The sequence below is a fragment of the Mesoplodon mirus genome (assembly GCF_964341445.2).
Source record: "Mesoplodon mirus genome assembly, chromosome: 12".
Lineage (NCBI taxonomy): Eukaryota > Metazoa > Chordata > Mammalia > Artiodactyla > Ziphiidae > Mesoplodon > Mesoplodon mirus.
Window position 1 is genome coordinate 1,835,774 of NC_138988.1, and position 14,951 is coordinate 1,850,724.

The 14,951-nt window shown below is 51.5% G+C and overlaps 1 protein-coding gene across 3 annotated transcripts in view; it reads left to right on the forward strand.

Moving 5' to 3' along the window:
* Nucleotides 1–12,259: 12,259 nt before the first annotated feature.
* The window catches only part of RAB7A (RAB7A, member RAS oncogene family), a 72,561-nt gene continuing 69,869 nt past the window's right edge, over nt 12,260–14,951 (forward strand). For all 3 annotated transcript variants that reach the window (XM_082639176.1, XM_082639174.1, XM_082639175.1), the window contains exon 1: nt 12,260–12,468. The gene's annotated coding sequence lies outside the window, so the exon portion shown is untranslated. The remainder of the gene's footprint in view (nt 12,469–14,951) is intronic.

Below are 14,951 nucleotides of genomic sequence, written 5' to 3' on the forward strand. Positions count from 1 at the left end.
CGCGGTGCAGCCAAAAAAAAAAAAGTGTATACTGATATTATTGCATAAAAATTCCATCTGCATCTGGACAAAGCCTGGAAAGGAAAACTCAAAACAGTTAGTTCTTTGGAGTCTCTGTTTTGAGTATCAAATTAATTGTTATCACGATGTTTAATTATTGAGTTCCATTCAGCGGAAACATTGAAAGTAAGGAAAGATCCCTGAGGCAGAGTGGAGGCCAGGCCCCAGTAGGAGGGTGGAATCGTGGTGGGTGCTGTATGGGATGCAAGGTCAGGCATTGGAATGGAACAACGGATGAACCCAGGAGAGGAACAGGACACCAGATGGGTGGATCCTGGTGCCTGGTTTAATGAAAGGGCAGAGAGAGAGAGAGATGATCCAGATAACTGTCCCACACTTGAGATACCTCCAGAGAACACGGAGAAGGGAAATGAGGCTACTCTCCCAGCATTATTAATAACAGCTTTCCCCCACGATCCGAAAGGAAAGCGTTCCTAAGAAAGCTTTCATAAGCCAAATGGCATCAAGCGAAGGAGCAGTTACCTTAGGACACATCTTGCTCACAGATGCACAGAATAAATCAGGATAAGATGCTTGCAGACACAGTTTAAAGCTTGTGGTGGCTTGACGCTGAGCTGCTGAGTGTGGCTCCTGGGGGAAGGAGCTTGGCGGGGCCACCCCTGCTGCTGAGAACGTGCGCTGCCTCTGTGACAGCTTGCTGCAGAACACATGGTGAACACTATTTCTGCTTTTTGCCTTTTTTCGTAAAAGTGAAAATCCTCTTTAGAGATCTTTTGGTTAGTGAAAACAGGTACTAACATAGGTCTTTTCGTAAAAGCGAAGTGGCATAAAGCGAACTTTCAAAAGGTGGGGAATACCTGTGTTAGGTTATTTTGAAAGTTTTACGTAACAGTTTGTGTTCTATTTGCCTTGTTTCTTCCAAGAATGGAATACAGTCCTGGCCTTTTAGGTTGCTCACTGGTGCAGTCAATGGGAGAGAAGTGTCTAAATGGTATGATGATGGTCATTAATATTCAAATACTGTCCAGATATTCAATGCTGTTCATTAATGCTCCTTTCAGAGTCATAGTAAGATCATGCTTTCCTGCATCATGGAAGTTGTTGTGACCAGGTGACAGGCTTTGTCTAAGGACACACGAATGGAGGCATCGTGTTTGACACGTGGGCAGCGGCCTTGCAGAGGCAGGGCAGGAGTTTCCGCATCTGCGCCCCTGGAACAAGCACAGCGGCGGGTGGTCCGCAGTGCTGGAGGCTGGCGCCATCGGCCCGGGTTCCCGAGTGAGGACGTAATGAAAAAACAGTCTGGTGGTGGATACACGGACCGACACAGGGGATTCAGTTACATAGCACGTAGCATGCACGCGCATGGGCGTGCACACGCACACACACACGCAGAAAGCACAAGTGAGACTGAGGAGCTCTGAATACAACCAGTGTCAGTGTCCTCGCACTGAAGAGCTATAGCTTTGCAAAAATGTCACCCTTGGGGGACAGTCAGTAAAGTGTTCAAGCCGTGTCTCTGGATTATTTCTTACACCTACATGTGGATCTAGAATTAGCTCCAAAAGAGAAAAGTGACAAAATTATTCCTTTTCCAGTTATTTTCCAATCTTTCTGAATACCTCAAGGAGAAATTCTAAGTATGATAGCAGTGTGTATGTTGCATTTCTCTGACACTTGCAAATACACATTTTGAACAAAGAAAGAGCAGGCTTCCTTCAGCAGACAGTATCTAGTTATAATTCAATAATGCTTATTTTCATTATGCTTATTTTGCCAGTTATCTTCTATATATGTCAATAGAGACTCATTATCCCCTTATGATGGTGATACAAAGTTTTTCTTTCTTTCTTTTTTTTTTTTTTTTTTTTGCAGTACGCGGGCCTCTCACTGTTGTGGCCTCTCCCCTTGCAGAGCACAGGCTCCGGATGCACAGGCTCAGCAGCCATGGCTCACGAGCCTAGCCACTCCGCGGCATGTGGGATATTCCCGGCCCGGGGCACGAACCCGTGTCTCCTGCATCGGCAGGCGGACTCTCAACCACTGCGCCACCAGGGAAGCCCCAAAGGTTTTCTTAAAAAAAAAAAGTTTAAAAAATTTCTAAGTCAACTCCCTTTCCATAAATAGCAGTATTGATGGCATGGGAAGATGGTATGCAAACAATGGAATTTGAGGGAACACAGACCCCCTGGGAAAAAAATGTAAAATTAAAACAAAAAAATTTAGTGTTAGTTGGTTGAAGAATCTCAATGTCTTGTAATATAAGTATGAAATATGCTCTGGGTAGCAGAATTCTTAATGACATTAAGTATTTTTGAAGTGTAACATACATAGGAAAAAGCATTCAAATAATAAGTAACTGTATAACTCAATAAAATTCTCCCCAAGTGGAGTATAAATGCCATGCAGTTCCAGTCTATATTCTAGCAGAATTTTTTGGGGTGGAAATTGACAAGTTGATTCTAAAATTTACATGGAAATGCAAAAGGCCAACAACAGCCAAGACCATCCAGGAGAGGAGGAAGGAAGTTGGAGGACGTACACTGCCAGCTATCAGGATCTATAATGTAAGTACAGTGATTAATCTAGTGTGGGACTGCCATAAAGATGGGCAAACAGATCAGTGGAACAGGACAGTCTAGAAATAGAGCCATAAATACCCAGTCATCAGATTTATGGCCAAGGTGACACTGGAGGGCAGTGGGGAAAGGGCCATCTTGTGGACAGATCTTTCAGGTCCCAGCTGCTCCGTGAGCACTGCCATCTCTGTTGGGCCTGCATCCCGCACAGGCCATGTGTGAGTTATCCGCAGAGCCCTTTAGGGCCGTCCCACAGCTCAGGTCTGTGATGAGGGAGGGCTGACTCAGGTTTGAACTCTTCCTGCCCCTCTGGCTCATCCTCTTCAGGTGCCCTGTCCCTGGGCAGCCCTCCTGGCTGCAGAGCCAATGAGAGAGCTGTGGTCTCCAGCCTCCACGTTGGCCACCGTGGTTCTTACCGCCAGGGTTCACGTCCTTCCGTGGTCCCCTCTCCCACCGAATGGGAGCTGACCTGTGTGACCAGCTGAGTTCTGTGGAGGTGATGACATAGGACTTCGGAGGCTCGGTCCTATCCGACGTTACAGCGTCTACCTCAGTCCTTTGGGTAGTTTTCTCAGGGGGAAGCCAGCTGCCGTGTTGTGTGGACACAAACAGCCCTATGGAAAGAAGCTTATTGGGCTGCACCAGTCGGCCAGCGTGTGAGCGAGCCCCAGGCAGGCCTTCAGATCACCCTAGCTCCCAGCCTTCACGGCTCTCAGCTGAGGCCCCAGACAGCACGAGTAGAGATAAGTCAATGCACGTGATCTTCAGTCTGACCTCCTGGCCCACAGGAATCATGAGATAAGAAATGAGCCCAAGTTTATGGCCCTCAGGTTTGGGGGTGTTTCGTTTTGTAGCAGTAGATCGCTGATACAGAGGCTCAAGTCTTCTGCCCTTTGGACCAACCCCTTGACTCTGGGAGAGGCCTGCCTGGTGGCCATACCCACGCAGGTTTGCAGGCAGCCGCCCTGCAGCCTGCTCTTTGAGCCCCTGTCCTGTCCCTGCCAGGAAGGCAGAGGGCAGGATCCACACATCTGGTGCCCACGACGCAGAGGTTCCCCTGGGAAATGAGACGCTAGCCCGTCCTGCCTCCCCCCCCAGCTTTACACCTCACCGTGGCAACGGCGGGGGAGGGGGAGCCCAGTGCTCTGGGCTCAGCGGCCCCGTGGCTGCAAGCATTCCCTCTGTCCCGTCTGCCCACGGTTCTGCTGCTGCTGCTGCTTGTGTGGGTAGGGGAGGAGGGGAGCCGTGGTGGCGGGGCCCGTCCTGCCGCTTCTCTGTGCGTGTGCGCCCCCGTCTCAGCCGATGTCCTAGTCATCCCAAGTGTCAGATCCTGCATGCTCTTTGCCCTCAATTTTGGACCTTGGCTGTCAATACGATGAAAACAGGAAAAGGCCCCCCGTTGACATCTGGATCAAAGGCATTCACGACCCACCACGACCCAGTCTTCGTGCGTGAGTTTCCTTACTGCTCCTGCTTCCTTCCCTTGAACTCTGTTCCCCAGGCACACTATGCTGCCAGCAATTTCTGGAATGAGTTATGTCATGCGCTCTCTTTTCTCTAAACGTTCGCACCCAGCTATCCCTCCCAAGCAGTCGCCTTCCTCTTGGCCCAGCAGGTTCTTCTTCTTTTTTTTTTTTAATTTATTTATTTTTGGCTGCGTTGGGTCTTCGTTGCTGCACGCGGGCTTTCTCTAGTTGCGACGAGTGGAGGCTTTTCTTTCTTGCGGTGCGTGGGCTTCTCATTGCGGTGGCTTCTCTTGTTGCAGAGCACAGGCTCTAGGCGCGCGGGCTTCAGTAGTTGTGGCACGTGGGCTCAGTAGTTGTGGCTTGTGGGCTCTAGAGCGCAGGCTCAGTAGTTGTGGTGCACGGGCTTAGTTGCTCTGCGGCATGTGGGATCTTCCCAGAGCAGGGCTTGAACCCGTGCCCCCTGCACTGGCAGGCGGATTCTCAACCACTGCGCCACCAGGGAAGCCCCCAGCAGGTTCTTAATCATCCTTCATGAGTCACCGCAGCACCTCCTGCTCTGGGAAGCCCTCCTTGACTACTCTGTCTCCCAGGCTACCTCAGGTGTTTCTCCTGGGCCACCCTCGCTCCTTCACTTCCTGTACCCAGTGATCCCCACGCTGTATCAGTGGCAGAGGCAGACAGCTCCCCAGCGGGGTTTACTCTCCCTCTTCTGGAGTGCACAGCTGTTGCCTCACCTGGGCCCCTGTTTCGTAGGTCCTCTTGCATCCAGGTGTGCAGCATGACTAGCTCTTACCAAAGTAACATGAGCAGAGGTGGCATGTGTCCCTTGCACACCCAGGCATTAAGAAGATGTGCCATCTCCACAAAGGTCTGCCCCTGCTACCAGCTCTATCTAGACAATGACAAGCCCCTTGGGAATGGTGTGGCCACAGGGGAGAATGAGCCCGGTCCCCACGTCAGTGTGTGGGGGAAAGGCGCCTGCTTCTGTTTTGTTTGATATCTGACTCATTTGGAGACCTATTTGTTATAGCAGGTAGGGTTGCCTTCTGTAACACAGTACTGTGACGGTGTGTTTACCAATATATTCTTTTTTTTTTAATCTTATTTATTTATTTATCTTTGGCTACATCAGGTCTTCATTGCTGCACGCGGGCTTTCTCTAGTTGCAGAGAGCCGGGGCTACCCTTCGTTACGGTGCGCGGGCTTCTCATTGCAGTGGCTTCTCTTGTTGCGGAGCACGGGCTCTAGGTGGGCGGGCTTCAGTAGTTGCGGCACGTGGGCTCAGTAGTTGTGGCTTGTGGACTCTAGAGCGCAGGCTCAGTAGTTGTGGTGCACCGGCTTAGTTGCTCCACGGCGTGTGGGATCTTCCCAGACCGGGGCTCAAACCCGTGTCCCCTGCGTTGGCAGGTGGATTCTTAACCACTGCGCCACCAGGGAAGTCTCTACTAATATATTCTTGATGAACTAGCCTTAAAGGAAAGGGGGGAATTCTTTATGTGAAAGGAGAGGAGTAGGGGGATGGGAGAGCAATGAATTTATCAGTCATTCAGTGAATATTCACTGAGTATCTGTCATGTCCCAGGCACTGTTCCAGGCGTTGGAATCACAGCATCAAACCAGGTAGACAAGGTCCCTGCTCTCAGGAAGGGGGAATTGTAGGAGGAGGGAGAGTTTCCCCATAAAACAAGGAAATGAATAATTACAGGGGATCCTTGCTCAGAGAGGTGCTTTGGAGACAATGTAACAAGGTAACAAGGTTATATTGACCCGTGAGGGCCTCCCTGCAGTGTCCTTTGAGTTCAGTGGTAAGAAGGATCCAACCCCGAGAAGATCTTGGAAACGGGGGCAGGGGGACTGTCTGGGCCAGCGGAGCTGGATGGGCAGTGGCAGGGGCAAGCTCAGCGTATCTGGGAGCCGGAAGAAGCTGGTGCGGCAGGAGGGGCCTGATCCCAGGAGACAGGGAGGCCGGGGGCCGGGGTCACTCGCCACCCACTGCCCTGCTTTATTTCTCTTCCCCACACTTATCACCGTGTAATGTACCATAATATTTTCTTTCTTTCTTTCTTTGGTTGCGCCAGTTCCTAGTTACGGCTGGCGGGCTCCTTAGTTGTGGCATGTGAACTCTTAGTTGTGGCATGCATGTGGGATCTAGTTTCCTGACCAGGGATCGAACCTGGGCCCCCTGCATTGGGAGGGCAGAGTCTTAGCCACTGGACCACCAGGGAAGTGCCTAATATACTATCTTACTTATTTACATGGTTTATGTTCTGTGTCTGCCACTAGAATATAGGTTACATGAAGGCAGGGATTTTTGTTTGTTTTGTTCTCTGCTGTCTCTCCAGTGCCCGCCACGCAGTAAGTGCTCAAGCTACATTTGTTGAATGAATAAATAGATGAAAGATACAAAGGCCAGATGATGTAGGGCCTTGAAGGCCGTTGGGGGATGGAAGGTGCGCACAGGGGGCCCGTGTTGGTCAGGTGAAGGCAGGACGAGACACCCACAGCTTGTCAGGATGGAGCCCCAGGAGGGCTTCAACGCACAGCGTAGGAAGGACGACGGGTGGAGGCAGGCGCCCCTGGTCCCCACAGTGCTTTTTAATCTGAAGCACAGAGTCTGAAAGAGTCAGGCGCAGTGACCCCAAGAAGGGGCACTCGCAGAGACGCGGCCCATGGGAGAGAACGTGGGAGGGCCACAGCTGCTGAGGGCACGGCACCTGCCTCCCAGCCCGTTGGCTTGGGGTAGTGGGGCAGCTCTCCAGCAGTGGCTGCCGTGACCTCTTGGCTCCGGCCTGGCCACCTTGCCCCTCCTAAGGTCGTTGACGTGATCGTCCATCCTGGGCTGTGAGTGGGGCGGAAGCTGTCATCCTCGTGCCACAGAGGAGGAAACTGAGGCTGAGTTGTCACCAGGGCTCTTTTGGATGCAAGCGACGAACATCTACTTGCACTGCCTTGTCTTACCTCAGCTCCCCGGAAGACAGAGGCTGAGGCCCAGCTTCACGTGCTGCTACTCTATCCCGGGTTCAGGACCTGGCAAACCAGGCAGCCGGGGAAGGAGCAGGGACGGAGCGGGAGGGACGTGCAAGGTGAGTGTTACTGTGTTGGCTGTGATGCTCAGCGAGGACCGGCCGCCATGTGGGAATTCAACGAACACAAACGATGTTTCAGTGCGAGTATTTTTATTTGCTAATTCTGGCAAACTTATTCGCATACGCCGTCTCCAGGAAGGCCGTTAGGAGCAGCCACTGGGGAAGGTGGGAAGGTGAGAGCAGACTCTCCTCTGAGCTCCTTACCTCCTGCGTCTGTCCTGTTGGCCAGTTTCCCGGTGGGGATGTCCACGACCTACGTTTCTGGGCTGCGGTTACTAGGGGAGCCGAGGCCTCTGAGCTTCCAGGCAGGTAGGACCTGGGCCCTGCAGCTGCTCAGCTCCATGGAGACCAGCCCCAGAGCGGCTGGGGCTCCCCAGTAAGCACGTGGCAGAGGCTGGGGGGCAGGGAGGACTCGGGCGTCTCTGGATGAAGCGCCCCCGGTTGTGTCCCTCTGACGCGTCCCTGCCACCTCACGCGGGCTCTGCTCTCCAGGTGACAGGAAGCCCCCAGCAAGCCTAGGCCTGGCTGACTCTTTGTCCTGGGAAAAAAGTCTTCTTTCTCCCAACAGGTCTGCTTCCTCCACCCCCCAAAAAAGACCGTGATGCTCTGGAGCTGGTCGAGTGCCTGTCCATGAAAGGGTCACTGTGGGCAGAGGGCTGCAGTGCAGCCTTGTGGGCAGGAAGGCTCTGGAAAGCAGCCTGTGGCTAGTTGTCGGAGGAGCAGGGTCTAGTGTGATGTGTGGTTGTCTTTTTGTGGGCGTTCCACACACACACACACAGCCCACTGGCATCTCCTGGCGCTCAGGGACTTGGGCTGGTTCATCTCTGTGTCCCTGTGGTCAACCTGGAAGCTGATTTTTTTGGGGGGAGGGCTGTGCTGTGCAGCATGTGGGATCTTAGTTCCCTGACCAGGGATCGAACCCGCACCCCCTGCAGTGGAAGTGCAGTCCTAATCACTGGACCGCCAGGGAAGTCCCTAATTACATTTTTTAAAAATATATATTTATTTTTGGCTGTGTTGGGTCTTCATTGCTGCGTGCGGGCTTTCTCTAGTTGCGGTGAGCAGGGGATACTCTTCGTTGCGGTGCGCGGGCTTCTCATTTTGGTGGCTTGTCTTGTTGCGGAGCACGGGCTCTAGGCGTGTGGGCTTCAGTAGTAGTGGCTCTCGGGCTCTAGAGCGCAGGCTCAGTAGTTGTGGCAGTCCCTAATTACTTTTGAATGAATGGATGAGTGATCACATCTTAAAGAAAAGTGCCTGAAGCCACCACCCAGAAACCGACATGTAACTCTGGTCTCCCCCACATGTGATGGAGCACTTTGAAAGTCACTTTCACATATGAGTCCCACAATGACCCAGAGAGGCAGGCTTATCCACACCATTTCAGAACGAGGACACTGAGGCCCACGGAGCTCAGGAGTACCTGAAAGGCACAGGGGCTCAGGCTGAGTGCTGGGGTCAGGGGAAGTACCAAGAAGGGAAGACTGGAGCAGGGGTGGAGGGCCAGCCAGCCTAACTCCTGGACTAGTGAAAATTGCCAAGGGTGGAACCCTTGAGCCAAGCCATCTATGTTTGAATAGAAAATCTCAGAGAACTTTATAAATTATGCAAGGCTGCATCACATAGAAAAATTCAACATGTGACCCGGCGTTGAATTGGTCAGACATGTACCCAGCGGGTGCTGGGCCATTGAGGCAGGCCAGGGCAGGTGCTGGTCCCCAGGCCGGACGAGGAGGGAATGAATCAGCAGACATCAAGCAAGCAGTATCCTTGGGCTGTGGCGGGCCTGGACGGGCCATGGGTCGCCGTGGGAACAGGGGAAGGGCCGCAGTGAAGCAGCCTGTGAAGGGAGACACACCTCACACATGGACACGCACATGCTCTGCTTCAGACCCGCCAGCTCTGCCCGTCTCCCCACCCCCTCTCTTCCCTCTCTCCCTCCCTCATTCTGCAACCACACTTGAACAGGACACCTTGTCTCTGCACAAAGCTATTGCCTCTGCTGTTCCCTTGTCCCGTAACACCTTCTGCTCAGGTAATCTCAGCAGGGTCGCTCCATCTCATCAACAGGTCTCTCTGCTCAAATGTCACCTCCTTAGGGAGACTTTCTCACCACCTGTGTCGAATATCACGGCATCTTCGTTGCCGTGTGCAGGATCTTCAGTTGCGGCATGCGGGGATCTAGTTCCCCGACAAGGGATCGATCGAATGCGGGCTCCCTGCATTGGGAGCGCAGAGTCTTAACCACTGGACCACCGGGGAAGTCCCTAATTTAAATATTTGGTAGTTAATACAGTCCCATAGTTAAAACTTAAAGATAATATAGGGACTTCCCTGGTGGCACAGTGGTTAAGAATCCGCCTGCCAATGCAGGGGACATGGGTTTGAGCCCTGGTCCGGGAAGATCCCACATGCCGTGGAGCAAGTAAGCCTGTGAGCCACAACTACTGAGCCTGCACTTTAGAGCCCGTGCTCCGCAACAAGAGAAGCCACCGCAGTGAGAAGCCTGTGCACTGCAACGAAGAGCAGCCCCCGCTCACCACAGCTAGAGAAAGCCTGCGCGCAGCAACAAAGACCCAACACAGCCAAACATAAATATATAAATAACTTTATTAGAAAAAAAAAAAAGTAAGGCCAACCCAAATTCAAAAGGAAGGGAAGTAGATTCCACAACTCGAAGGAGGAACAAAGAATTTACCACCTTTTAAAATCTACCGTGGTCTACCTTCAGGACACAGATTTTGTCTAGTTCTCCTGTGTGCCAGATATGCTCACCTCCTCCCAGAGGCCCTAAAAATCTCATCGCAGTACATCACTTGCTCATAGTGGATCTTGTGTATATCAGGTCCTGGTGCAAATGAGGCTCCTCAGAAGACGAAGTTCCTGTGATTCCTCAAGAACAGCTTCTTGAATATGTTTCTCTTGATCTGAAGACCTGTGAGCTACAGACATGTTTTCTACTCTCCACAGCACAGAGCCAACAAATAGAGTTGACAAGCATATCACAACCAGAGCAGACCCTTCTGTTCAGAAGGGGAAAAACAGGAGTGACATAGCTACGACTGGGTCACAGCAATTTTGAAATCCAGTTAGGCACGTGTTGTCAGTTTTCTGATAAGGGTCCAATCCTGCTCCTTGGGAATAATTCTCTGCAGCTCCTGACTCCACCTTCTTGGCTGATGGGTTTCTTCGGAGTAGTCCTTTCCTTTTCATGAGAAATAGCCATGTTTGCATTTGAATAGCCATCTTGGTCTGCTTCTTAGAAAGCTGGGGGTTCACAGGTCTCTTTTTATTTTTGTGCTCTGCCTTTTTCTGTGTTCTCTAGTTGTTTCTTTAAGCCTAGCATTTTGAATGGCTGCAGAGTGGGATGGAATTACCGTAATTCTTGGCTTCTGAGTCCACTTCCAACTTCCATTGCCCTGAATACTCTATAAATGGTACTCACTGAGTATCTACTGTGCCCCAGCACTGTTCTAATCAAGGATATGGCAATGAATGAAACAGACAAAATGCATACCCTTATGTAACTGCCATTCTAGTGGGGGAGATGGACAGTAAACAAACAAGAAAGCAATATGAAGAAACAAAAAAGCAGGAAGGCAGATAGCAAGTGGATGTTTTATGTCTAGTGTGATAGGAAGGGGAACTTCAGTTTTATTTAGGGAAGGCCATTCTCACTGAAAAGATGACATTTAAGTCAAAACATGAAGAAAGTGAGGGAGTGGCCATACAGATATCTGAGGGAAGAACTGTCCAGATCGAAAGAAATACAACTGCAAAGGCTTTAGTTACGTGTGTGCCTTCTCTTTTCTTAAACTAGTGTAGTTTGAGCAGACTGATCAGAGGGGATGTTAGAAGGAGATGAGGTCCGAGAAGTATCTAAGGGGTCAGGACTTTTTTTTTTTTTTTTTTTTTTTTTGGCGTCTTGCGGGATGTTAATTCCCCAACCAGGGATCCAACATGGGCTCTTGGCAATGAAAGCGCGGAGTCCTAACCACTGGACTGCCAGGGAATTCCCAGGATAGGACCTTTTGTTTGTAAAGCCTTTAGTTTTTATTCTGACCTATGGGAATAGTTTGAGCAGGAGGATGACATGGTTTGACATTTTTATACAATTACTCTGGCTACTGTGTTAAGACTGGATAGGGAATGAGGTGCGAGCAGGAAGCCAAGGTTGTTGCCATAATCCAGGTGAGAAATGATGGCGGTTCAGACCAAGGGGTAGTGGCAGAGATAGTAAGGAGTCACATTCCGGATATCTTTTGAAGCTTGTGGATGAGGGGTCCGAGAGATAAACAGGGGAGTTGAGTTAGTTTCCTAGAACTGTTGACACAAATCATCACAAGCTTGGTAGTTAAAACAACAGAAATACGTTCTCTCAAATACAAAAGTCTAAACTCAACACCGTTTCTCCCCGCCCCCCCCCACCCCGCTGTTGGCATTCTTTGGGTTGTGGCTACTCACTCCAGCCTCTGACTCCATCTCCACGTGGCCTCCTCTTCTCCGTGTCTCTTATAAGGGCACTTGTCATTGGATTTAGGGCCCCCCCATGGTAATCTAGGATGGTCTCATCTCCAGATCCTTAATTACACCTTCAAATACCCTTTTTCCAAATCAGGTCACACCCACGGGTTCCAGGATGTGTGTGTGTGGGGGGTCACTATTCAACCCACTACGAGGATCAAGAATGATTCCAAAGTTTTTGTACCCAGCAACCAAAAGAATGAAGTTTGCATGAACCAGTAAGAAAAGGCTATGAGAGGAGCATGTTTTTGAAGATGGAGCCGAAGTTCTGAGTACATTCTAATGTGTGCAGGTGGAGCTGGAGCTGGGTAGGGTGCCCCGCCCACCGCAGGGCTCTAGTGGGTTCAATTTCTTTGCTTCTCTTTAGGTGCTAAGTTCAGGGGCTGAGGCAGGTGGGTGGGTCCAGCATGGCGCCACCCTGCTCACGGCCGGGCCTCAAAGATGGCCGCAGCCAATGGGGGCAGACATGTTTGGGCCACGTGACCCAGGCCCGGGCCGGAGGCGGCTGAACGTGACGCACGGTAGAGGCGGGGCTCCCCCCCGCAGCCCTGGCGTCGAGCGTCTCGTGACAGGTACTTCCGCTCGGGGCGGCGGCGGTGGCGGAAGTGGGAGCGGAGCCGGAGTCTTGGCCATAAAGCCCGAGGCGGCGGCGGCGGCGGCGCTGGAAGGTTGGACAGGCCGAGGAGCCCGCCGGAATCGGAGCTTGGACTTTCCTTCGCTCCTGTCGTCCCCTCGTCTCCTCCTCGGCGGAGCCCTCGCGACGCGCCCGGCCCGGAGCCCAGCGGAGCGGCCGCGGTAAGAGGCGGCCCGGCCCCATCCCCCTCCCGGCCCTCGGTCGCCGGTGCGCGCCGTCCGCGTCTTGGGCAGGCCCGGCCCGGCCTCTTGGGGAGCTCCGTGTCTTCGGGCCCAGCGGCAGGCCGGCCGAGTGTCCGCGGGGGTGTCAGAGGTCGCCGGGTGTGACCCCGGCTGGCGCCGCGCACGCCCGTTTCCCGGGGCGTCCGGTCCGAGACGGCCAGGGCGACCTGGCCTGGGCGGCCCGGCACTGGGGCGGCGGCCGAGGGCGGGGGCCGACCGACCAGCGGCGGGGGCGCCGCCCACCCTGCCCCGGTGCTAGGCAGAGCCGCGTGCCCGCCGTCCGGTCCTACCGACGCGGGTGAGGGTCCCAGACGCCGCGAGTCCGGGGAGACCCGGGTCACGTGCTCCGGTCTCCCTCGGGCGCCTCGGGCTCCCGCGACTGGGAGCTTTCTGTCACAAAGACGTTACGGTGAGGCGTGGAAGAAGTTTCCAAACTTGCTGGGGGAGAGACGGTGGCTGGGTGCAGAGCTGCGTTTGGTTCGGACCGCGGCGGGGCCTTCTTAGGGCGTTCAGTTCGGGCTTCCCCGAAAGGAATGGTTCGCAAAACTGGGAAAATTGAAAATAACAGTAGCAAACATTGGAGCGGTTACTGCATGTTAGGCAGCGTGGCGATATTTCTGCAGCGATTATTCTATTTAATTCTCAGAGTAGACTTCTCAAGTACTATTATTGTGCCCACTTACAGATAGGGAAATGGAAGATCAGAGAGGTTAAGTCATTTGCCCAGGGTCGCAGGACTAATAAGTTATGGAGCGGAGATTCGGGTCCAGGCACCCAGACTCCAGAGCACTGTGCTCGGCCTCTGGGTTGTACTTTCTGATGCCCCTGAAGCTTGTGAAGTATCTTTTGCCACCTGGTATCTGTCTCTCTCCGCCTCCTTTCTTTCTAGTGATGTCATTTCGGAAGCCTTTTCTGGTGGCATTAGTTCTGCCTTAAAACCATAACATATTCCATTTGCAGTTGTGAGTTTTAACACACTTTTTTGTTTTTAAATAGTGTAGTGCCAGTAAACTGGGAGCTCTAGTATCATAGCAGAATACTCAATTAAGGTTTGAAAGTTTTTGTTACCTACGTCTTTTGTCAAATGAGTTGGGCTGGCAGTCCTGCCATGTGGACCTTTCCTGAAGCCTTAGTGCATGGGTGTCCAGCTAGCTGGTTCTTTCCTGTTGAAAATACTGTATCTTCTCTTTGGATTCCAAAAGAACAGGCTCTTGTCTCTTCCTTGTGACTGAAGCAGCTGATTACCCGCATGACTTCTCATCCATGGATTGATAAAGTCTCCTATTGGTGTGCTTCTCTCTTCATACTTAGGAGAGTTTGTTCAGACTTGAGTCTAAGAACTGGAAAGTGAGTTGTGAGTACTTCTCCTGAAGATCCTGTCCAAGCCCTGTTGTAGTCTGATTTCTTTTTTTTTTTTTTAAACTTTATTACTCAGCCTGATATACTTAAGTGGGTATTAAGTGTGGTAGCCTTAAGTATTGTTTGCATTTAGAGGAGTGTAATGATGAGCAGCGTTTCATCCGTTCATCAGATGTTTTGAGTATCTACCATGTATCAGGCATTGCCTGTTGACTCAGGGAGATAGGCCTGGTTCCTATCCTCAAGGAATTTAAAGTTGGTGAGTGATCATGGCCAGGAATTCTCTTGTGGAATGGCTTGGTGGTAGAATTTGAGATGTTTTGTAAAGAGGAGTTATTTTTCATCTCAGCAGGTGCATTCAGAGTGGGTAACTTGAAAGCTTTGTTCATTTTAACAACAGCATTTGATTTGGTTTGCTTTTGAAGAGAGTTCGTAGAAGATAATATCACAGTTCCTAAATGGGTCGTGTTTTCCGAAGGGTAGTTTTCATCTCTAAACTTGCTTTTACCTTTTGCTCTCCAGCATCTTTTGTTGTTCACCGAAGAGGGGGTTGGTGTCACTGTCATCTTCTAGTGCGAATGTCAGCTTCGGGGGCTGCCTGAGCAGAGGTGCACTTGGCAGGCTGGGGCTGCTGCTTCAGTCGACAGTGAAAGTTTCATGTGCCGCCTCCCAGTCTCAGGACCAGTGTCATCCTAGACAAAACCCTCCGCCACCCCACGTCCCACAAGTCTTCTGGTTCCCCTTCTTTAAGAGGGGACGTGAGTTTTGCATTTGTGGTAGAATTTCAGGGGTAGACGAACAGAGGGAGAGTGGAATGTAGAAGATAAGCTAAAACAGCTTTATTTGGACATTTTTTCAGGTAATTGTTAGCAACCTCATGGAACAAAAATATTTCTTGGTGCCGACCAGGCCTAACCCCCTGCCCCAAACCCCAAGTCAAAGAGCATTGCTTTATAGTACAGTGTGGCTTTGAATCCAATTCCTGACCCTACCACCAAGCGAGCAGAAGGTTTTGGTTGTTTGATTAGCTTTTAATAAATTTCCAAAGGGACCTGCACTGAGCA